At 40.9% G+C, this 25178-nt stretch overlaps 1 protein-coding gene across 4 annotated transcripts in view; it reads right to left on the reverse strand.

The window, feature by feature from the left end:
- SULF1 (sulfatase 1) overlaps nt 1–9916 on the reverse strand; it is a 153697-nt gene extending 143781 nt beyond the window's left edge. For 2 of the 4 annotated variants that reach the window (XM_075920557.2, XM_075920559.2), the window contains exon 1: nt 9587–9916. The gene's annotated coding sequence lies outside the window, so the exon portion shown is untranslated. Of the gene's footprint in view, nt 1–8333; nt 8432–9586 lie in introns of all 4 variants that reach the window. The other 2 variants (XM_075920558.2, XM_006131496.5) reach the window with 2 other exon arrangements.
- Between the last annotated feature and the right edge of the window lie 15262 nt (nt 9917–25178).

The following is a 25178-nucleotide window of genomic DNA, read 5'->3' on the forward strand; positions in this document are numbered from 1 at the left end:
ACGTGCCGGGACAGTGAATGGCAAAGCCCTTGAGGTGCTGGGATACAGCCCTGATGCAAATTAAGCAGAGGTAAGCACTGGATCTGTGGGGATACTCTATCAACTGGGAGCAGTGGATATTACCAGTGTAATGGACAAACTCACTTAAGCCACTTTGCAAGGAGGGGAAGGGATGGTTCCTTGTGCCCATAAAGGCGTGGCCTCGGGTGGAGCTGGGGGCAGCCCTCAGAGCAGTAGCAGCGTCAGCAGTGACTGGGAACCCTGGGCCCTGACAGTGGGCCTGGGTATTACAGAAATACTTTGATGTAATGCAGTAAGATAATTTAGAATAAATGAAGTAGACCTTAGATCCTGCAATTACATCTTCCATCACAGACCCCCATAGAGTCCCTTTGACTGGATGAAGCTCCTAATAGGTGCATTGGTCTGAACTAGCCGATCCAGTTGTAATTTCAAGACTTTAATTTTGTAAGAGTGTTTTCATGGATTATTTGAAAGTAGGAAAAGTGACTGAACTCATTTCCAGTTCGCTAAAATGGTTCAACCAGCTTTCCTTCTAATCTCTTAAATGCAACAGGGTCTCAGTAAATGCTGTAAAAAGTCAGAGGCCCATCTGTGGAAGACAGATTCAAAGAACCGGTAAGAGCTATTTCAAAGCCATTTAGATAAAGTCAGTGCTCACCCCCATTTACTCATCATTCCTTGTGTGCAGGTTAATTTTAAAATCTGAAGGCCTATTCGTCTGCTGTTGCACTCAACCTTATGCTCAGCTGAAAGACATATTATAGTCTAATAATTAAAAGGTGCTTTTGCAAAGCAACAATTCAATGCATAGTTCAGCTTCACTTTTCCTTCTTTTTAACAGTTTGTTTCCAGAGTTCATTTAAAAGCACAGAAGCAGCAAACAGACACTTCAATATTCTGAGGCACAATGAAGCAATTCTCTCCATGAAACCAGATATTTGTTCTATGCAACTACACACATTTATCCCTTTGCTCATCATGTTTGTCCATGCTTGAGACTCCATCCTTGTTACAAGGCTTAGTTGTCACACACAGCTCTACAGTGTGCTGTCTGTCTGTTGCAATAAAACATTAAAAAGCCTGTAAGTTTATTAGGAAAATTTTCAGAAATGCCTCAGGGTTTGATCACAATGAGAAAGGGCAAAAGTCATTAAAAATATTTGCAAGTTGAAGATACAGTATTGCCAATCCCAAATATTCACAAATGATGAGTCTGACTTAAAATCATAGAACTTTTTTATTTGTAAAATATATTTTGGATTCTATTTATTTGCCTTCCGCTTTCTGAAATGAGGCTGCAACAACTTTATTCTCTCTCTGCAACTGGAAGGGCTAGATATTTTTTAAAATAAGCTCAAGATTCTCATATAACCTCTTGATCTCAATAGTTGTGGCTTTAAGAACAACACAAAATGTCACAAGACTTGTACTAATATTGCAAGTACTGCCATTGGCACGTCTACATTTAGATTCATAGGCTCAGTAACACTTCTTTGTCTTTTTACATGAAAATAGCTGAACAAGATTAGGGTTGGCAGATGTCATCCAGTATTTGAGCTTTCTGTTCGGGAAACAAATTGAGAAAATATAAATGTCCGGTATTTTCTAAATAAGATGTAATGTAAATTGCAATGTAATGTCAAGTATGTCCAGTATTTTTGTTGAAACCATCTGGCAACCATAAACAAGGTGCAGGTTCTGTAACAATGATTAGCTTTGAACACTGGAATTATAAGGTTGGAACAGGCCACTGGCCCGTTTTTATGGAGGTTCTTGAGACAAGCCGCCTTCATAATCCCCCATATGCTCATTTTCCAGAACCAAGTACTCACCATTCACATACCAAAGCACTTCCATTCTTCTCTATGGGTCAGGCACCCCAGCTAAACTTCATCTCCCCATGATATATTGGAGCCACACAACTGCCACATGATTCATTGTAGTGCATCATGGGAGATATAAGCCTACCAGAGATTCCTTACTATAGAAAATTGGAGTGTGAGGCACCAAAATGACTGCTCCCATGAATCACCAGAGTGGAAGTTTTTCACTGTCAGCTTTTCAATTAAAAAGCTTAACATTTCTATAGAAAACTAGATATTTTAAATAATTTTTCTGATATTTGGGTAAAAAAACAACCATTAGTTGACCAAATTTACAGTACAGACCTGATCCTCTTGCAGCTGTGTCTCAAAGAATGTAAACCTAGTTTTAAGGAAAATTACTCTGTCACAATCTTTTAGTGATGATGTAAAAAAAGGAGATAGCAGCAAGTAGGCTCAAGGGTTCTACCAATACTATATTTGTGAGGTGTCTGAAAAATATTCACAAAAATGTAATTGTTAGTTATGTATCAGTCTGTACAATGCTCAGGGTTGGAAATATGTCCAGGCAAGTATTCAGGGCAGTAATGGGAGCCTTAGTAAAAAGAGCAACTACTACAAAATGCTTCACTATGACCAAGGGTATGTCTACACTTGCCCCCTACTTTGAAGTAGGGAGGCAAATGATGCATACCAAAGTAGCAAATCAAGGCCGGGATTTAAATATCCCACGCTTGATTTGCATGTTCCCGGCCAGTCGCCATTTTAGAAATTCACTAGTCCAGAGTAACTGCCCGCGTCTACACGCGGCAGTGAAACGGGAGTCCGATTTAAAGTCCTAACTCGAATTAGCTGGTATTCCTCCTGCAATGACGTTTGCCAGCTAATTTGAATTAGGGGCTTTAAATCAGATTCCCGTTTCACTGCCGCGTGTAGACGCGGGCAGTTACTCCGGGCTAGTGAATTTCTAAAATGGCGACCGGCTGGGAACATGCAAATCAAGCGCGGAATATTTAAATCCCGGGCTTGATTTGCAACTTTGGTATGCTTCATTTGCCTCCCTATTTCAAAGTAGGGGGCAAGTGTAGACATACCCTAAGTGATTAGTGATGGTTGAGTCTGAAAAGGTCCAGTGCTCTAGCATGGTGACCCTAGGCATCCCCATATTGACACACTATTGCAATAGTATTTATACAAAATATGCCTTGTTGAGGTATCATGTGAAAGTTAACAGCATGCTGGCTATATTATAAAATTGACATGTTTACGTTATATGTGAAGTAATGAATTACCTTTGTATTATATTATTAAAACATGTTTAAGACCAGAGAGGACAAACCAGTTTATTGTCCGAGATATCTCAAGTTACATATTAGTAGTGCACAAAACCATTGAGTGAAACTGGTGGGAGTTATCCTGATAGAAAGACAGAGAATAAACGAGGCTCCTGAACCCCAGAGAGACATGGGAGTGTGAATACCCAGGAGGCCTCCCTGATTTGTAAGACAAAGACATCTCTTTGGGGGATAGAATTGTAAGCAGGCTCTGAATGAGCTATCCCCTGACATCGAGTGATGAGCTGTAGGGGGGAAAAAACTTTCAGAAACAGATCATGTTTGCATAGATGTGCCTACTCTGCCTAGATGCACAGAATGATGGAGCCGCTGTGCTAAAATGATCACCTTTGGCTGATGCTGAGTTACAAATCAGCATTGAGTGCAGGGGTAATGAAATGCAATAGTCCTTATTGTATGAGTAAAGGGCAGAAAAATACACTTACCCTGCCCTGACTGAGGGAGGTCACCCTCAACTGAACCTCACTCACTTAGCAGGAGCAGAGGGGGACAAATCCCAGTGATGATGAGGGATGTGTGGACACTGTTTAAAGAGTTCTAGATGCCATTTGATGCCTCTCCAGTGCTTAGAGTTGATTAGACTCAATGGAGAGTCATTGTTTCTATTCAGAGCTTACCAGAGTGGAATCATGGAGGAGCAGGTCTAGAGGCTAGTTGCAGTATAGGAACAGTGGTAAGATGAAAGACAATGCAGAGGCTGTGGCAGTAAGGCTCCCTTTCACCCAGTGAAATCACTAAGGGTCTGCACTAAATACTAGAATCTCAGAACACAGGACTGCAGAGATGACAGTGAACAACTGGCCACAGCAGTGTAAAGCAAGAGCAGCAGCAGCAGCATGTGACCAATGGCAGCATAGGCAGTGGTAAACAGCTGGTGAAGAGGTGCCCAGCGACCACAGACATTGCTTAATGGGTGGGAAGCGAACATACCTCTGAATTCTGGGTTTTTGCTAGTGGCATGCAGTGAAGGATGGTGGCGGGAATGTTAAAGGAATAGGCATTCTTCAAACTTACCCCACAAGGTATGAAACAATTGCATGTGTTAATGGTCACATACTTTTGACTACAATAAAGGTGTTTTCCCAAATTAATACTTAGTTCCATTTCCCTTTTAATAAAAGTTCTTTGCAGTTATACATAGACTCAGTGCTTAGGCTTGGGAAAATATTGCCTCTTAGAAGTACTCAGGGATGGCATTAGTTATTCCCAGATTATTGGGTGGAAACTCAAGCTGGTTCTCTTTGTATTAAGAGAACTCCTAGATGTTGAACTTGGCCCTTGCTGAAACCAACTCTCTTTGGCATAAGGGTTACATAAGGAATAGAGGAAGACTCCAATATTTCTCCTTCACTTTAGGAGACAAAGAAACCAACCAATTGTATCTTTGATGGGACCTGGCCATGCCAGCCAGTATAGGCTAGAAAGGAGACTGGAGGGAGGAAGGGAAGGAGGGAAGGTGAGAGAAACTATCTTGAATAAAACTTGCTGTTTTAGACTTTTATAAATCTGATTTCACTTTTGTTTTCTGATGGGCAACTTTCCCTTCATTTCTTTTATTTTGTATCCCTTCAAGCCAAGCTCTTTTGTTAATAAACTTATTTTGCTTTCATCATAAATAACAAGTGATGTGTTATTTCAGTAAAATGTATGCTTCTGGAAAACCGATAGGTTGGAGTGTTTCTGCAAAAGCAGCAAACCTAACACTTTCTTTATGAAGCCCTGAGCTGAGTGATTAGGAGGCAAATTTGGAATCGGCAGGGTCTGCCTGCAAGAAATAACCATGTTGGGCAAAAGCCAGAGTGAGGCTTGTGGTTTGCTGGCAGGCTGGTGGGGTTGGAGTTCGGGACCAAAGATGCAAAGCTATAAGACACTAATAGCACGTCTACACAGCAGGGCTAAAGCCGAAATAAGCTACGCAACTTCAGCTACGTTAATTGCTTAGCTTAAATCAAAATAGTTTATTTCGGCTTTTGGCGCCTTCTATGCAGCAGGAAGTCTGAGGAAGAACACTCTTCCTCCGACTTCCTGTACTCCTTGTAAATTGCGGGTTATAGGAGTCAGAGTAAGAAGTCTTCCAGCTCGACATTATGTCAAAATAACTGTGTGTAGTGTAGATGCCGACTATGTTATTTAGGAATAACATCAGTTATTCCAAAATAACACTGCTGTGTAGATATACCCTTGGGATTACAAGGTGGATAATGGTCCATCCCCTTACTTGTCTAGGTGAGTTTCCAAATGTCACATGTGTCAATAAGCACCCAGAAAAGTAAAGAGAACACCAAGGACTGTGGAAGTTTCCTCATCACTGGCAAATTGTAAATGAAAAACGAATGTTTTGGGGATGTTCCATGGCCTGCGTTATGAAGGCCTGTACTGATCCCTAGGTCCCTTTTGATGCCAGAATCTATGAAACTCCTTAACCCTTGTTATGCCCACAAAGCCGTTGACATGACCACCTTGATTTTGGAGAAGTATATATATTGAGAGTAATTGCAGGCTGGGTTTAAATAGGATCCTTGCCTAGGCATTTTAGTTGTAAAGATAGTTTTTTACAGTGCTATGCAGGGGGCTGGAACAATTGGTATAGTGGGGGTGCTGAGAGTCATTAACCCAAACTATAAATCAGGTATATAATGGAAACCACTTCAAATCACGGGGTGCTGCACCTGCAGTTCCAGCACCTATGGTGTTGTGCGTCTTCAAGGGCAATAGATGGCCAAGTGAGCACACTCTCATAATACAAGAACCTGAAAAAACTTAAAAAAAAAAAGAACAGGAACACAATTCAACACCATATTGAGGCAAACACCTTAGCAGAACTTGGGGTATTTTTGCTTCACCACTGAGTTGTCACTGTTTAACTTTGCAGTTCTCAGGGCACTTAGAGTGAAGTCCTCAACTGTTATCGTATCAATTTAACTCCCCTTTCCACTAAATCCCTAAGTGTCATGGTTGTATATATTTTTAAAAAGCCACGAAAGTCATGACTTCCATGACAAGGGTGAAGCCCTTTTTTTAAAGACAACCCCTGTCATTAAATAATATTTAAAACTCTTTATGCTCCCTGGGGCAAAACTGAAGGCACAATACTAGCTAAAAATCATTTTTATTCAGAATTCTCTGTAATAAAATGATCTAGTCAGAATAGAATTTGCAAACAATTAAAAAAATCATTCTTTCCATAGTTGCCTAACTTCCTATGAGTGTGGCTTTATAATGTCTTCCACATTTGGAAATAATGTCCCCAGCATCACAACATTTTAAATAGTTTGCTTTTATCAGTCCCCGCCTCGAGTGAGAACTGTGATTATAACTCTCACACCAATACTTCCCATTTATATCCCTTTCCTTCTAATGCTGTCCTACATTCTATTTAGCCTGCACTTTTTTTTTTTTTTTTTTACTTATTTACATGCCACTTGGAAAGATACCAACTTTAAAAAAAAACTGAATTTACACCAAGCATTTTTAAGCTTTTCTTTCTCAAACTGAGTCATGCCAGTGAAAGCTCAGAAAAGGCGAGCCAATATGAAACTTCAACTTCTGTTGCTTAGGCCTTGAACCAGCTCACCCACCTTGATTATAAAGTGCGAAATGGAGGAAGCCCCTGACAACTAACAGACACATAATTAAGACAACCCACAGCAAAACACATTCTGGCTAGAAAACAGTTCGTGGGTTCTGACTTTTGCTTGTAACGTTGGGTTAAAAAAAAGACACTTAGGGAAAATAAGCTACAGAGTTAGTCTGAATTTGACTCAGTCTTCACTGAGGAGGAACATGAGTAAAACTCTGATTTAGGGTAAATTACCCCATAACACAAGAAGAACTGGTAATACAGACATACCTGGTATTCAACATACTATCAAGCAAATTAGCAGCAACAAAAATGCAGGGGTTTTTAGATTCTAGATCATGCAGCAATTTTTAGATCTTTTTTGTACCTCTGGAATTTCTGACCTTGTGTGTCTATTGGCAAATCATCTGGGGGGGGGGGGGGGAAGGGGGAGATACACGGTAGTTGTATTGGTTCCAGCTCTTTTCTCAGATTATTTTGATCTCACTCTGAGGGACATCTTTGTGGGCTCTGAACACTTTTACAGCTGTTAGGATGCTAATGGGAACTTCATGTGTACCCAACACAAGTGCTCTCAAGAAGAAAACAAATGTCAAACTGAGGTATGTAGAAGTCGCCATAAATATGTCTTTGAATGTTTACCATTCAGAACAGTAGATTACATTGTGACAAGAAGCTGGACTACCCAAGGGGCATTGTCTTTTTAAGCAGCCCGCATCATTAAAAGGGAAGGGGAAACATAATTTAACATCCCCACTTTCTTCATAAGCTTTTCTGACAGTGTTGGGCAAACTACTTTTCCATATTAAAATAATAAAGAAGATGGACAGTTATATATATCCAAACATTTTCTTAAAAGATTACATCTGATGACCCATCTGACAGAAATCCATGGAGAAGGAAGCCTTATAATTAGACTGTGACAGCAGAATGTGCAATGCAATTCACATTCCTGAAACTGCTGCACCTTGTCTTTGTTAGCAGGCTAAACCATATTTTCATAGACAGAAGCTGACTTAAAAGACTTCATGGCAACCAAAAATGTGTAGAATAATGTGAAGAAATCAAATTGTATAGGCAATTTTAGCACAAGCCTAGTTTTGGGGTGGTTTTTTGTTTTGTTTCTGTTAAAAAAATAAAGCCTTCAAAAGTTTCCACTGCTCATTAGAAAGAAAAACTGGGCTGAGTGAAAAATCAATATGCTCCAGTTTCTTCACTCAATCCCAGTCAGGTTATGCTGTCTTATTAGGATTTAGCTAATACACTCTTTAAAATTGCTATGGGTCATTTATGAGGATACAGTCTTATTAAAGAACATGTTTGAAAATACAAGCTGAGAACAATCTGTAAAGCAGCCAAACAGCCTGCTCAAAAAAAAAAAAAAAAAAAGTTGGTTTGAGGCAAAACTATATGTGCAACTTGAAACATGGTTTTATGGGCATCGTTACACAGTTGAGTGCCAAAATCACAAAGCACCAGCCATAAATCCCCTTGCTCAGAGCCTACTAAACAGATCTTATTTCAGAACAGATTTCATACAGAATATCTCACCTGTATATGGTGAGGACAGTGTTAGATTTCTTTCACAAGTAATAGAAACCAATCATTCATGGGCACCACAGGTGTGTGAGAGGTACTGTATGGAAGATCTGTTATAGGGGCAAATGGAACAAGTCATTTAGTTTTTATTTAAGGAAAGACATTTTTATGGATTTATTTTAAAACAAGTCACTTCAGCCTTCAGTAAATGTCAAAATAGAAAGAGTAAAGGAATAAACTGAGAAGATTAATTCTAAAATATCCAGAATCTAATGTGTAATCACTTTTATGGCTTTTTATTTAATTCAGTGGCTCTTTCCTCCCCAGATACCAATGAAATTAATAGTCATTAAGTGAAAGTGACAGTAAGTACTTACAGTGACTAATTTCTAATTAAATTTCTGCCTCTCTTCATGCCTAGCGGTAAAAATCCTGTTACATTTAATTAACACTTCAGATAGCCTGTTTAGCATCTATAAATATACCCGGCCTTTAATGATCCGTTATAGTGATGCTACTTAGTTTTCAATGACTTGTAAAACTTTCACAAACAGATCTGCAAATGAATTACATCCATCTGCCCTGCTGCAGCTGCAAGCGCATTGTAGTCTCTCACTTCCTCCTTTCCTCTGGTTCTTTCCTAACTTTTAAATTCATGTGTGAGCCAAGCTGTTTATACTCCAATCATCAGGAGCCCATCCAGGTCTCTATAAAGGAGTCTTCCAACTCTGCAGACATATCAAATGCATTTTCAAAACATTTGGGTTCGTTTCACAATGAAGCAGAGACAGTCCACGCTGCATAAAAAAAGCAGTTAACGCATCTCAGAAACACCATGCTAGGGGCTTTCCCCCTGTATTTTCCCCAGTAGTTTTCACTAATTCGTTAACGTAAAAGGAGAGATGGTCATATTACTAGAAAATGAAACTACTATTATGATAGCATTGGCGATCTCTCATTTACTGAAGGTTTTTAGCACATGTGTGTGTGGAGAGGGGGTGGAGGGAATAAGTAGCAGATACACTGCTCCAAAGGAGATTTTCTAATCTACACCTTCAAAAGCGTGACCTTAACTGCATTAAGATTGTTAGTTCTATAAAGACAGCCAAGCATCAAGCTATGTTCGCAGTTATCTGTCAGCTATACAATAGCTGCATTGATAAGGCAGCAGCAACTGGCTTTGACAAGTGTGCTGTGCTAGCATTCCATTCAAAACCATGAAGGGAAAAGGGGGGGGAGAGAGCATTAAATGCCTTTTACTTTACCTGAACAAACTGCTTTTCTTTTAGCTGCTGAAAATGAATCCTCCCTCTTCTCCCAAAAAGCTAAATAGCTCTTCTTTTGCTGGCAACTCACACTTGCAGAAGACCACACAGCTCCAGCAAGGCAGCCTCCTTTCCCTAATCCCCACTCGAATGTGATGACACACACTAACCCCAACCATCTGTTGAAACACGTCCTCAGGCACTCAGCACAGTGGTGTGTCAAGACGGGCTGCCCAATCCAATCGCTGGGGCTGGGTGTCTCTTAAGGAGCTGGAGGGAGAGACAAGGACAGAAACTGTAGCTCTGAGAACTCTTAGCAAAGTAACCTGAGATTTTGAGAGAGAAAAGGACGGCTAGAAAGAAGAAGTGGGAGGTGCTAGTGGGAAGGTAGAGGGAGTGGATTGTTCTGGTGGCCAGTTGTGTTCTCACAACTCCTTGTATTCCCAAGGGACCACTGGGACCCTCACAGTAGGATGCACAGAAGCACAACAGAGCCAGTAAAATCTTTTTTATTGCAGGTCTATTGAGGGCAATCTCCTCTGGAGACACTTTCCTAAAAAGAGATAAAAGATGAAGCCTGAGATCCTGATAAAGTGTTAATGTGGGAGTCGTTTGCACGGAAATGTGACATTTGCATCTTGAAATCCAAACTCCCACCTTGCCATGATTACACTGTGGCTGCCTCCAGCATTCCTGGGGAAGCTAGGGGAGAGGCAGCTAAAAAGCATAACTTTCTTTTTTTCATACAGCATAGAGGTCTGCACTGTTTACCACACGTCTATGCCTCAATATTTAATGTCAATATGTGGATTTCTATTAAACAGCACATTTTCAAGGGCTAAAAGTTGGCTAATCCAATTTTTTCAAAATTGTATTTTTGAACACGCAAGGTTTTTGTAACCATTAAAACTAGATCTCTTCATTCTGTGATTAAAAGCACATTCAAAATAGCTTATGGACTACTTCCCTTTAAAGTTTTTGTTTCCAGTTTCTGATCAAACTAGGACAGAGTCCTCCTCTGACTTTCTCACCCCCTCTCTCAGTGTGTTTTTAAAATGGAGATGGCCTCAGACATGTTAATACTATAGAGCTAATTGTCTTTATATATAAGCATTTTATACCCAGTACAAACACATTCTCAAGCACTAGAATATCTGGGGTCTGTTCCTGGTCCTGCCTCTGTGACCTTGTGCCAATTTCTGTGCCTCAGTTTCCTATCTATAAAAAGGGGATAGTGGTACTTCTCTGCTTCACAGCGATGCTCTAAGGAGAAAATCATTAATTTATGTGAGAAGCTCAGGCACTAATGATAAGTGCCCCAGAAAAGCTTACACAATAGAGCCTTCCTTTCTTGTTCACTAAAATACGATGGTGTGGAAGGGAGAGAGATTTTTTTAACCATGTGCCAGATTTGACAGTTTGCATTAATTCTGCATTTCAGATTAGGACAATTATTTCATTTTTTTAACTGAAAAAGAAAAAATTAAAGGAAAAGTGCTGTTCTGGCATTGAAAGTTATTCCAAAAAGGTGCTACAATCTAATGTGTAGAAAAGTTTGCAACAAACCTTTACATACACTGCACAGTCATCTAAAAGAGAAAATCTTAAAACCTAGAAACATTGATTTGGTTTCCTTGTTGTTTAATGCCTTGTGCATGTTGTTTGAGATTATTTTAGAATCAAGCATTTTATAAAACATGAGGTTAGAGAGTTATAATTTGTGCTCAGTTAGTAGTTGCCATAGGTGACCTGTAGAGGAAAAGGAAAGGAAAGGAAAAGAGAGCACTAAAGAGTTCTGATTGCATTTGTTCAAGTTCTTCCCAGAAGTGATTATATGGTGTCTGTTTCAGCCTATTAAACTGAAACTGCGTTCACAGATGTTTGGTATTCATGAAAACATTACTATTTAAGCTGCTAAATCCAGAAAAATAAGCAACAGAACAATATTTTCAACAATGCTAAGTGCTAAGGCAGGGATGAAACTACTATTCTCTTGGGTATTACAAGATTTTAAACAGTGACAATTATTGCTTCAAGGCAGCTTTTTGGATTTTTTATCCTACAGGACTGAGGTCTGGAAAGAGTCTGTGTAACTTTGTAGATTCAGAAAACCCTGGAGGCATTATTAAACTAGTTCAGATTCTCTTTGGATATACTTTGAGTACAAAAGTAAGAACCTAAGAAACGGCAAAAGTGTTGAACAACAATGTTAGATTAGTAATAGTCCATTAAAATGCAGAACAGTCAGATGTGGAGCATCAAAGACACAAAAACAATGCATGATATGTCATCTTGGATTCTGAATCTTTGCATAAATCATTAATCATCTGAGGACTTGCTCAGTTCTATGTCTACCAAATGAGAGGCAATGAAATGTTAATATTTAAAACTAGCTTTAGTCAAAAATAGTTAAAGTTTGTTCTAGCAATATGAATGGCAATTATATACAATATAAACATTTTGATATAATATTTATTTGCCTACATGGACACCCCCACTATGTTTGTGTATATAGTACAAACAGTAAGTATCTTACACACATACTTGAAACTAATGTTATTTCCTTGTATCAGTATAATCAGTGGTACCACTACTGATGTCAATGAAGTTTCAACAGTGTAAAAGTGATATGAGATCATGAAGAGGACTTATAGTTGTGTGTTTTACATGACAGTCTTCAAAGAAATTTTTCTCTAACAAAATTTGAGTTACAAACTATCACCTCCAAAAACAATGTACCAACCTTTAAGCACGGTGCATTACCATATTTTCAGGTAAAACAAAACTGCTGCTGATTCTGTAGGATATCATAGAATCATAGAATCATGGAATAGAATCATAGACTAATAGGACTGGAAGGGACCTCAAGAGGTCATCGAGTCCAGCCCCCCGCCCTCAAGGCAGGACCACGCTCCGTCTACACCATCCCTGACAGATGTCTATCTAACCTGTTCTTAAATATCTCCAGAGGGAGATATCATAACTGCTTCTCCTGTGACTGTAACCAGATTTAGTTTTCAATAGAAGTGACTGTTTATATCAGCTAGACTTCTCCATTTTTCTCCACTCCTTCCCCCTACACATACCCTAACTGCCATCTGCAGAGTTTTGGTTTTAAAAAGTGAAATTAAAGAGCTACACTGAAAGAACTGGACCTGAAGTATTGTTAAAATAATGCATCATAAAATACATTCCCAAATTGACTCTCAAAATGGTAAACTCCTTGCAGGGTCAGACTGACCTCACTCAGATACAGCTTGTAACAAAGTGAATAATGCACTGTGGTAAGTAACCCAAAACAATCCTAATATGCTAGATTAATTGTAAGTAACTGTGATATTGAAAAATAGTCATTTCTCTTTTGCTCCAACAGTTAACATGCCTCTTCACTTATTAGTTCCAAATAGTTTCCATGGTAACCAACCAGCCCTTGTAAGTCAGTCTAGACTCATCCCCTCCAGTTCAGTTTAGTACACTCCGTCTCTCTCTCTCTCTCTCTAAATGTGACTTAGATTAAGTTTATAGTTTTAAACTCTCCAAACCAGTGGAGAAAGTAACTTGAAATTACTTACAGGTCCTATCCTATTGCAACCCAGATCCCTGCCAGCTCTTTAAATTATGATAATGATGGGGTGATCACTTATTGCTGAGTATAACCATCTTCCATGGGGGCTATGGACCCTCAGGTGGCTGATAAAGGCTGATCCCTGAACCACAAGTTCTACTACAGTGAGGACAGATGTTTCCAGGTACAGCAGGAGGCGTTGACTGTGACTAGAAGCCAGTCTCGCTTTCCTTCTACACCACTTCTCCTCTTTAGTATGTCGGCAGGCAAATTCAAAATGCAGAAAGCCATTGTGTAGGACTTGTCTCCACTTTGAGTGATCTTGGGCAAGTGTCTCCCAAGTATCAATGTCCAATGTTGCACTTAAGTCATCCTTTATCAAATCCTTATAACGCTTCCGTTGTCCTCCCATGTTATGGTATCCTTCTTTCAGCTGAGAAAAGAGAACTTGTTTGGGGAGGCGATGGTTTGGCATCTGAACAATGTGATCAGTCCAGTGAAATTGCTGATGGACAATCATTATCTCAATACTGGTGGTCTTTGACACTTTCAGAGCACTGATGTTAGTGCACCTGTCTTCCCATTTGATCGTCAAGATCTTGCACAGGCAGTATTGGTGATACCTCTTAAGGACTTTCAATTGATGTATAAGTCTGAAACCTGGACAACGTACAGACAATAGTGTCAGGAGAATGATGGTTTGATGGACAAGAAGTTTGGTGCCTGTTTGAATGTCACAATCTTCAAAAATCCTGTGCCATAAATGAGTACGGCTCCACTGGCATAGCTCAGATGATGCTGGACTTCCACATCAATATCTGCCCTGGATGAAAGACAACTTCCAAGGTAGAGAAAATGATCAACATTCTCCAGTGCTTCTCTGCTTATTTCAATAGATGGGGCACGTGGTACCTCATCTGGAGAGGACTGATGGAGCACTTTGGTTTTCTTGGTGTTGAGGGGGAGACCAAGACATGCATAAGCATCAGCAAACACATTCAAGGTAGTCTGAAGATCTTTCTCAGAGTGGGCAAAAATCAGTATTGTCATCAGTATACTGAAAGTTCACGATAGATGTGGTGGGAATCTTACTCTTAGCTTTCAGCCTGCTAAGCCTAAACAGAATAATCACCATCCATTCTGTAGATTATTTCAATGCCAGCTGGGAGCTTCCCAACAATTAGGTTGAAAATGGCTGCAATAAAGACTGCAGACATGGTTGGGACGATGATACAGCCCTGTTTAACTCCTGTTTGTACTTTGAAAGGTTCACTCAGAGCAGTGTTGCCAAGAAAAGTCTCTTTCAAGTTGTCATGAAGCAACTTTAGGACATTGATGTATTTATCAGGACATCCAGTCTTCAGAGGTACAGTTCAAAGGGAACAGTGATTCACTGAGTCAAAGGCTTTAGTTAGATCAATAAAAGCTATGAACAGTGGTTGGTTTTGCTCCCAACACTTCTCTTGCAGCTGCTGTGCAAAGAAGATCATATCTGCAGTTCTGTGACATGATCAGAAGCCACTCTGTGATTCTGATAACATTTCTTCTGACAGGCAGAAGATGGGTTGCAAGGATCTGTGCAAGAACTTTGCCTGCAACACCAGGGAGAAAGATACTATGATAGTTTCCACAGTCCACCCTTTTAAAAAGAGAGTAACAAGGCATCCCTCATTTCACGGGGTATCTCCTCCTTTATCCAAAATTTAAGGATAAGCAGGCCGAATTAACTCTGATCCACTGTCTTCAAAGATTTCAGTAGGGATACCATCTGGACCTACTGCCTTGTTCTTTTTCTGCTTGATGGTACTGTATACCTCATACAAATTAGGAGGGTCTCCAAGCACATCCCTAGAATGTTGGTGGGGGATTTGCTCAAAAACTTCATCTTCAACTATGGAATAATGATTAAGATCTTCAAAACGATCTTTCCAGCAAAAATGGATTCATTGTCCTTCAAAGGAGTGGTTTCATCCTTTGAGCAAAGGGTGTTCATGCCATGGCAAGCTGGCCCATAAACAGCCTTAATAGCACTAAAGAAACCACAAAATGTTGGAGTTTCAGTCCACCATGTGTTCTCGAGTTCTCTGGTTTTACATTGGACTTCTGCCTTCACCTTAGCACTGGCTTCTCTCTTTGTATTGCAATTTATATCATTCTGCCAAGCACAACGTGCCATTCTCTTCTCATTGATGAGCTGCTCAGTTTCAACATTATTCTCATCAAACCAGTCCTGATGATGTCTAGTGTAGTAGCCAATGGTTTACTCACAGATATTGATGATTACTGCTTTCAGCTGGCTTCAATGTTCCTCAGTTTCTTCTGGAAGCTCTGATGGAAACTTTTCTTCTAAGACTGCTTGGAAGTGGTCATGCTTAATGGGGTCCTTCAGATCTTGAACCTTCAACTCACACCTGATCTGTTTCTTCTGCAGCCTCCATTTGGGGGTGATCTTAATTTTCATTGCGGATCAAATGAGGTGATGATCAGTCCAGCAGTCATCAGCACTTGTCATTGCTCTTGTGAGAAGTATGTCACTATGCTCTCAAGCATGAGCTATGCCATAGTCAAGAAGATGTCAGTGCTTTGAACATGGGTGTCTCCAAGATGTTTTGAACTTGTCCCTTTGTTGAAAAAGGGTGTTTGTGATGATAAGTTCATGTTCAGCACACTTGGTCAGAAGCAGGATTCCATTTGAGTTGCTTTTTCCACCTCCTTTATTGATTGTTCCTTTCCACAGGTCTGAGTCTTGTCCAACACATGTATTGAAATCCTCCAGAAGAATGACTGTATCTTCTTTAGGGGTCTCAGATAAAATTGTTTTCAGCTGAGAGTAGAAATCTTCCTTTACATCCACATCAGCGTTCATTGTTAGCACATAAGCACTCACAATAGTTACCTGTTGGTTTTTGGTGAGCCCCAATCAGAGTGTTATAAGTCACTCATTAATGCCTACTGACAGCTCAGAGAGGCATCTTACAAGCTTGTTCTTACTATCAAAGCCATACAACCAAAGTTCATCTAAAGATTTTCCTTTCCAGAAGTAGGTGTATTCTTTCTCCTCCCTTACCTATCCTTTATCAGCTCTTCTACTTTTGGGAAAGGCAGCAATATCGATGTTAAAGTGATTCAATTAATGAGCAAGGATAGCTCTACATAGCTTTGGTCAGTCACTTCTGAGGTCTCCATGAGGGTACATACATTCCAGGTTCCAAAGTTGAAAAGTTTTTTACATTTTCAACTGCTGGGGTGGTGATTCTGCTGGATACAGCTATCCAGCCAGGAGGAAAAGAGGCAAGACTATTTTAAGGGCACTTTTTCTAGCCCCTTCCCCATGGGGGGTGAGCATAGTGTTTGCTAAAGAGGTCTGTTCAGTAATGGGTGAGGCAACCAAGATGCTCAACCTGCCTCAGTCCTCGAGCAAGATCACGATCACACACACACACACACACACACACACACACACACACACACACACCGCCTGTGTGCCAGTCTGTGACCAAGAACTTCCACATCTCACTGTCCTGTTCCTGTCATCACTCGCCGATTGCCATTGGTTTTTTGACTTGGGAAGGTGTTGTTTTCCCAAATCTGGACGATGCCTGTGCTGGACTTCTTTTAAAGTGGGGAGACTGGTGCACAACAGTCACCACACTGTCCTTGACAGATAGAGGGGTTGAAGCCAAAGGCATGGACACCACAACAACTGGAGAGCCGCTTTCTGCTGCAGCCTTTATCCGCCGCAGAGCCAATGTAACATTACACAACAGTTTCACTTCCATTGTGCAGTTATCCTCTGTCTGCTCTGCCGTTGAGGACATCTTGGATCACACTTTGTCTGGAACCTTGCCCTTGACCATTCTGCCATGGGTGACCCTAAGGGAGTACATGACTTCAGGCAGCGTTGCTCTCGGGAGTCATTGGAACACGCAAGCCTCTCCACCACTACCAGATGATGATCCATGGAGAGGAACTCTTCAATAGGTCCTTGATGACAACTGCCATAGCTCAGTCAGCTCCTGTCAGAGCTGCGCACAGGGTTCACCTGCTTCCTTTCACCTCTGTTCCAGAAAGGAGATTACCCATTAAATAAGTCTTGGGCCCCATTTGTACTGTGGGAGAGATAAAGCTCTTAAAAATTTCAGCCAAGATTTTAAAATATTAGGTGCCTAATATTGGCCTCCTAAGTAAAAATAACCTGAATTTCAAAATCATGGCTCACACTAACATGGCGCTCCTGCTAGAAGTTAACAGAAACTGAAAATGCTCAATATCTTTGCAAAAAATAAGGCCATTTTTACTTTATCTGTATTTAGGCCCCAAAGAGACTGTGTTTGAAAATTCTGGCACTTGCAAACATTTTGTAGGTGATGCGTGTATCTGTGTGTGTATCCCACATACAAAATAAATAAGTGGAAAGAATGATATTAAGGTTAGATAGTCAGGAATTCCATTTAGGAATTGCCCAAGTTAAGATTACCTCTCAGTACAAAGCATGGCTGGTACTAAACTCAGTTAATTTTTTTAAATATGCAGTTTCCTAGGATTACTGTTTTGTTTTGTTCTTCCTCAAAAAGGGAAATAATAAAAAAATCTCTAGTTATTAAAAGTGTAACTATAACTGGTCTTCAGGGTTGGAATTTTAGAAATAGGCCTTGAATAGATAGAAACGTGGGCAGAGTAAAGGTGAGGTGATGAAAAGTTAATAATAAAAAGTCACTTTAGCACAGGGGTCTGCAGTTTATTAAAAGATTGCCAACATAACAACCCCAACACAGAAGGTGCACACAGGAGAATTGCACTGGTTGTCAATCCCAAATGTGTATTGCTTCACTTGCATCATCTACACATTTTTTCTTAGTTATTGCTTTTTCCCCATCTAGCAACTAATTGCTTAGTAATTTATTTTCAAATAAGCCAATACTACACAAAAATCTAATTTAATAAGAGTGCCTCTCACTCTCACATAAACCTGTTCACTTTGGCTAAGAGATCCATAAAAAAACCCTACCAAACCCACAAACAAAAATAACTTATTTGTCGTGACGTCCTTAAGAAACAGAAAAAGCTAGCAAGACATTTTTCCAGACTAGGGGCTAAAATGAAAATTTAACATACTTGAGAAACTATGGTTCTTTTTCCCACTGCTGTCAGTTGGCCAAGAATCCAAACCCCAGCCCAGTAAACAAGTGATCAGTGAGAGTCGGAGGAGAGCTCACTCCACCAGACACTTAACAGAGCAACAGCAAATGGAGGAAAGAAAATCAGCAGTCTCAAAGCAGTGAGCACTAGGCATGTTACTCCTTAGCCCCTGTATAGAAAGTGCTAAGGGCAGAGGATATGTGAGGCTTATAACGCTTTAACTGTGAGAACTCTGTGAACTACGGGCTCTCATAATTTGTGCTGACTTCACATTTTTGGACCCAGCTCAATTTCATTACAGTAAAATTTTGAGGTAAACCATCCAAAACTTATAGCAAAATTGAAAATATGCCAGCAGCTTAGTTAGAAGACAAAATTTCTGGTTGGCTTTTAGTGTTAAATATTAGCAAATGGGGGACAAATAATCATTTTTAAGTCTCTCCATCTTAAATAGTTCTCATCACTCTCCTTCTCTCTCCCAGGCCCAAACCTTGTAATGGGGGGGGGGGGGGGGAAGTGAAGGGCAAGAATGATTGATAGGTTAAACTCACCAGACTCTAAAAACTTTCATTATGAAGGTTCAGCCTGGACATTTCCCCGTGAGACTGCCTCTAATATTACATATAATCAAGGTACTACTTGCCTAAGAAAACAATAAGATCACCAGTGTTGCTCTGGACAAAGCGTGGGAATACACTCTGCTTCACATACAGATTCATTTTTTTCCCCTAGCTGTTCAAGGAAATAATAGTTATCCTTTTATTTTTATGGTGACAATTGATCATCAAGATTCCATAACTTTTTAAGAAAGAATTAGTTAACCCTTTTGCAATCTCATGTTGAGCCAGACTGAGAGAGACCATTGCAAAGGTGTATGGGAGTGGAGGCAGCACAGAAAGACTGCAACCTGCGCAAGGACAATACCTCTATTGTTCGGCTTTGGGGGAAGCACAGGGACTGCTACTCCTGCTCCCATCCCCACCCAAGAACTACCTGAAAAGGAGGCAGGCAGATGGCAGTGTCACATGTAACATGGGGAACATTGTCTGCCCACCTCTAATGTGCAAGGAGCAGGACCAGGAGAGAAAGTGCCTGCCTGAGCCAAAATTTCCCTGGTGCTCTCTCTGGAGCAATGGACACCATGTTCCTACCCAAGGAGATGACGCAAATGCCAGGATCCAGCCCCAAATGTGCTGGTATAGACAGGGCCCTCTGTACCTGCTGTTCTGAGGCTAAAGGCCCTTTGTTGCTAGTCCCCATACCAATAAGTACCAAGTCACATGGAATTCAGCAAGCACACAGTAACAGCATGGAAATGTGAACCACACAATGGACCTTAACTGGCTAACTAAAATGGAGGCTTTGTCTACACTCAAAAGTTTAAAGTGCAGCTATGGCAGTGCTTTAAACTGAACGTGTGGCCATGGCACTAGCACTGGGAGAGAGATCTCTTAATGCTCTTTTAAAACCACTTCTACGAGGGGAATAGCTAACAGCACAGAGAACCTGTAGCCTGGTTCAAACTGGGGCTTTACAACACTGTAACTTGCTGCACTTGGGCAGGGAGAGTGCTTTTCACACCCTGAGCCAGAAAGTTATAGTGCTGTAAAGTATTAGTATAGACCTAGCCAGAGATGGCCAGACTTTTTTGGGGAAACAGTTTTAGTTAGAAAAATGCAGAGTCATCAAAACTGCAACACTTTGCAGAAACCCCTCAACTTCCATGCAAATAGGTTTCTGAGGTCCAGGATGGAATTTCTGGTCTGAAAGTGAGGGAAAACCCACCTCTCCAAAATAGTCTGCTCTGCCAGATTCATGCCATGATTATGGCATGCCAGATTCATGCCTACCCTAACCACCAGGCTATAGAGGCTGGGCAAAAGGGCCTCTGCAGGCTGGATCTGGCCCACCAAGGGGTGGATCCAGCCTGTGGAGGCCCTGCTGCTTCCCTTCCCTCAGGCTTATTAGGTCCTGGAGACCGAGGGAGCACACAAAGTTTTCTCCACCCTGCCAGGAGCATGTGGCGCTTAGAAGCTCCAGGCGCTCCTGACAGGACTGGAGGAGGCTTCGTGCGCTCGCCCACCCTCAGGCCAATCAAGGCCTGGGGTGGGAGAGTGTGCAAAGCCTCCTCCCGCCCTGCCAGAAGTGTGTGGTGCTTTTACGAAAAGTGCAGGGTGGGGACAGAGCGGAGGAAACTTCATACACTCCCCCATCCCCAGGGCCTGATTGGCCGGGGGTAGGGGAGCGTGGGAAGTCTCCTCCCAGCCAGGGGCATGGGCACCTATGGGGAAGGGCGGGGGGCAGATGGGAAAATGCACTCCCCCACTCCCAGACCAATCATGGTCTGAGGGTGAGGAACCCAGAAAATTTTGAAGTGGCCCCTGGCAAAAAATTATTGGCCACCCCTGGTACAGAGTGAAACTCTCTCTCATTGTATAGTTATTTATACACAAGCAAATAGCTCCAACTAGCATGATTGAGAGAAAGGCACTAATTACTGGTCTGGACACTTACCTGGGATGTGGGAGACTTAGTTTCAAGTCCCTCCTTTGCCTCATTTAAAGGCAGTCTGGGGTGGGTAGGACACAATCTCTCATGCATTCTCCCCTTTCCTCAGGAAAATTGTTGAAAGATCTGTTTCTGGTTCTAATGCAGAACAAAACCAAATGTTGAAACCTCAAAATATTTCTCAAAATAGAACGCTTGTTTTCTGGCCAGTCATACCCTAAAGATGACAATTTAAAATGTATTTCATTAGCTGTTTGTTTCTAATTAAAAAAAGATGAAAAACGTCTCCCATAAACCCAAAATACTCTACTCACTATGCCCTTTTAGGTGTCAAACTATCAATAGCTCTTTATTTCTTGATTCCATCACTAAAACTCCCATTTTACCCCCTGAAGACTTCTAAAATTCACTTACGTGTTGTCACTACAAAAAACTACAAAAATAGAAAAAGTATCAGAATAAATAAGATAGAGGCTCTAGTCTTATTGGATTATTTGAGAAACAGTCGATAAAGTCTCCACTTTAAAATTGAAATTAAGCTCTGACTGCTGAAGTAAAGTTTCTCCAAAACCTAAGAATTCCCATGCTAGATAAGATTGAAGGTTCCTGCAGCCCAGTATATTCCCTTCAACTGGGCCAGTGTTACGTGCTTTTGAAGAAGGTGGACAAAACCTTGCACTAGGCAGTCATGGAATTATCCATGAACTAAATGTACATTATGTAGAAAAGCATTTCTTTCTATTCACTTCAAATTGTCTGCTAGTGAATTTAATTGAATGTCCTTTTTCCTTGTCTTATGAAAAAGGGTGAATAGAAGTGGCAGGTCTATTTTCACTGTACCATTCAGTATTCTGTGTATTTTTTCATGGCCTCATTTATTTGCCTCCTTTTTCCAGTAAACATCTCATATTATACACAAAGTTGGACGGATAGCCTGATAAGTCACTTTGCATCAGGGTTTGGCTGCAGTCAGAGTCCTGTTAATCCAAATGGGAAGTGTAAACTTAGGGGCTGTGTCTACATTGGCACCCCTTTCCGGAAAAGGGATGCTAATGTAGACTGCGGAATTGCAAATCCCGCGGGGGATTTAAATATCCCCCGCGGCATTTGCATTTACATGGCTGCCGCTTTTTTCCAGCTTGGGGATAAGCCGGAGAAAAGTGCCAGTCTAGACGTGATTCTCCAGAAAATAAGCCCTTTTCCGGAGGATCTCTTATCTTACTTGCAAGTAGGAATAAGAGATCCTCCGGAAAAGGGCTTATTTTCCGGAGAATCACGTCTAGACTGACGCTTTTCTCCGGCTTATCCCCAAGCCGGAAAAAAGCGGCAGCCATTTAAATGCAAATGCTGCGGGGGATATTTAAATCCCCGCGGAATTTGCAATTCCGAAGTCTACATTAGCATCCCTTTTCCGGAAAGGGGTGCCAATGTAGACACAGCCAGGGTGTTCTACTGGATAGCTGCTGGAGAGGGCCATGATTATCCTGCATGTTGGGGCAGTCTCTCAGGATAGGAGTCGAAAGCCCCAGTCACTACCAGAAAGTAACATTTGCAATCAGTATTGTCCTATTTTGACCAACAAGTTGTCAACATCTGGAGGCCTTTCTGGAGCTCTCTCAGGGAGACCTTCCTTCTCCCCTTCATCTCTTCCTGTTCTGTGAAAGCAAAATCCATTCTGGTGGCCATGGTAATCTATTTCCCAATTCTTCTTGGCTACGTCTACACTGGCATGAATTTCTGAAAATGCTTTTAACGGAAAAGTTTTCCGTTAAAAAAGCATTTTTGGAAAAGTGCGTTTAGATTGGCAGGATGCTTTTCCGCAAAAGCACTTTTTGCGGAAAAGCGTCCGTAGCCAATCTAGATGCGGTTTTCTGCAAAAAAGCCCCAATCGCCTTTTTCACGATCGGGGCTTTTTTGCGGAAAACAGTACTGTGCTGTCTACACTGGCCCTTTTGCGCAGAAGTCTTTCGGGAAAAGACTTTTGACCGAACGGGAGCAGCGTAGTTTTTCCGGAAAAGCACTGATAATTTTACTTGAGCTCGTCAGTGCTTTTCCAGAAATTCAAGCAGCCAGTGTAGACAGCTGGCAAGTTTTTCCGCAAAAGCAGATGATTTTGCGGAAAAACTTGCCAGTCTAGACACAGCCCTTGTGTCTAGCCAAATTCAGACTCTCATTTCCTGGCATATGCAGCAATTATTTGCTATTAACACCAACCAAATGGCAATGACAGTGTACTCCAAGTGTTCCACACTCAGGAGAGAATTTTGAAGGGACTGAAGCAAAAAGCTCTACTACTTGGTTTACAGTTTCATTTTGGAAATAGGTCAGAGGGAGCAAGGGATAGTCCAGATGATTTGCAGATCACTCTTCTTTCTTTCCCCATTATACCTGCAATTGTGGGAGGATGGGAACCAGATGTCAGTCTGTGTTTTGGGGATAGCGCAAAAGGCATGACTTCCTTTCTACTTCTGATGTTGGAGGCTGGTCTATCCTTGTTCCAGAGCTGCTCCCAGAATTGACCGGAGAATGACAATTTGGTATTGCAGCAATTTTCAAGGTTTCAAAATGTCTTTAGGTTCCACACTGAAAAAACCCAAAGGCTTTTGAACGGTTTCACAACAATGGAACTGTGTCCCAGAGTCCATTTTTGAATGGAGGGCCTCAGACTTTTGATTCAGGAGGGAGTGTTGAAATGGCAGTGAATGAGCCCTGTGAATTAGAACACTGGCCTGGAATATGGGAGACCCCGATTCAAGTCTCCTCTCTGCTTGATTCAAAGCACGAATGGAGATAGGGATGAACTTGTAAGATGCTGGATTTCCATGGACAAAGGATCACCACAAATAGGTACCTTCAATGGGCACTTGCTTTGTTCTTACTTAAGGTCAATCTTGCCTCTGAACACTTTGTAACTCTCACTTGGGGCAGAGATTTTGGTGGTGACAGAAGCAGATAGACCATGAATCAGGATTAGCATCTCCAGAGAGCAGTTTATGTTTGTATTTAAGAGAATTTCAAGGAGGAGAGTGTCCTTTCCCTTAAATAAACTAGCCTGATTCAGGAACATCATGAATTGTCTCCTAGTGCTCATGCTACTCATAAAGCTAGGAATATAGTGTGCTAAGGAGGACCCTTTGAAATGTCCTTTCTTTGCAACATTAAGAAAGGTAACATGGTGCCGCTACTTCACAGTAGCATTCTTGCCAGATCAGTGCATGCAAAGGTTCTCTGAGAAACAGATGGGAAACAGCTGCATGCATACATCCACTGAGATCATGGCCTTGCTAAGAAACCAGATCTCGCAGATGTTAAAATTTCTACATTACCTTCTGAATAAAATCCCAGTAGGAATTGTATTTTAAATATACCCAGCTTGTCATTTGTTCCATAGAGACCCTTCTTCTTTGGCACAGTGGGTGAAGTTTCACTGAGCTGAAGAAAATACATAGATGGCACTGACAGAAACACTTGCAATAATTCCAAGTTATTAATCTAGCATCGTAATATTATGCCCCTAATCCCACAGTTACATCAAACAGACAGAATTTAATTGAAGTTGATCAGGCTCCCCATAGACATAAACATCTAGTCCCCTAAATCTAGCTGCAGAGCCTGAACCAATAGTTGCATATAGGTGCTGATGCATCAGATGCACCCAAGGCACAGTAAGGAGATAATTGTTCAAAAGCCATATCACACCATTAATAATAATAATGTGTTATTAAGCAGTGGGTTAGTATTAACTACACATCATGCTACATAGACAGCCCTGAATATCTTATTTTTTCCTCTTTACAAAAGTAACAAACCAAACTCATCTGAAGAAGTGGGTTGTGCCCATGAATGCTCATGATACCATGCACATTTTTTGTTAGTCTTTAAGGTGCTACAGGACCAATAATTTTTTTTTTAGCCAAACAAAAGTAATAGAGTTTATTTTGGAAGTGGCTTAGACTGAAGATCTGATCTGTCTCTTTCTTGGGCTTAAGTAAACCAGCAGCTACTTTTGCACATTGAATGAGAGTTGTCTTTAACTTATCCTTTAGTCAACAACATACTTTTCCATTGGAAATCAGGTACATTTTCTTTGAAATAAACAGAAGTAACTCATTAGAATACAATTTTGTTGATTTTGAAGGGGTTAAGGCCCTTTGGTGTAGATTCCACTCCCGCCTCCCTCTGCCTTTCTTGAAATTAGCACAACCTAAAGCAGCTTGCATGAACTCTTTCTTATGCTAAACAGACCTTGTTAGTTTAACTGAACAAAAGCTTTGATTGTAAATGTAAATATGTGTGAGAATCTAGAGTCAAAGTACTTGGTGGCTTTTTTTTTGAATGACTTGGATCAGTGCAGGTTTCCAAATAAAGATTTTAATTGCA

Source organism: Pelodiscus sinensis, chromosome 2, assembly GCF_052426305.1.
Source record: "Pelodiscus sinensis isolate ZL-2025 chromosome 2, ASM5242630v1, whole genome shotgun sequence".
Lineage (NCBI taxonomy): Eukaryota > Metazoa > Chordata > Testudines > Trionychidae > Pelodiscus > Pelodiscus sinensis.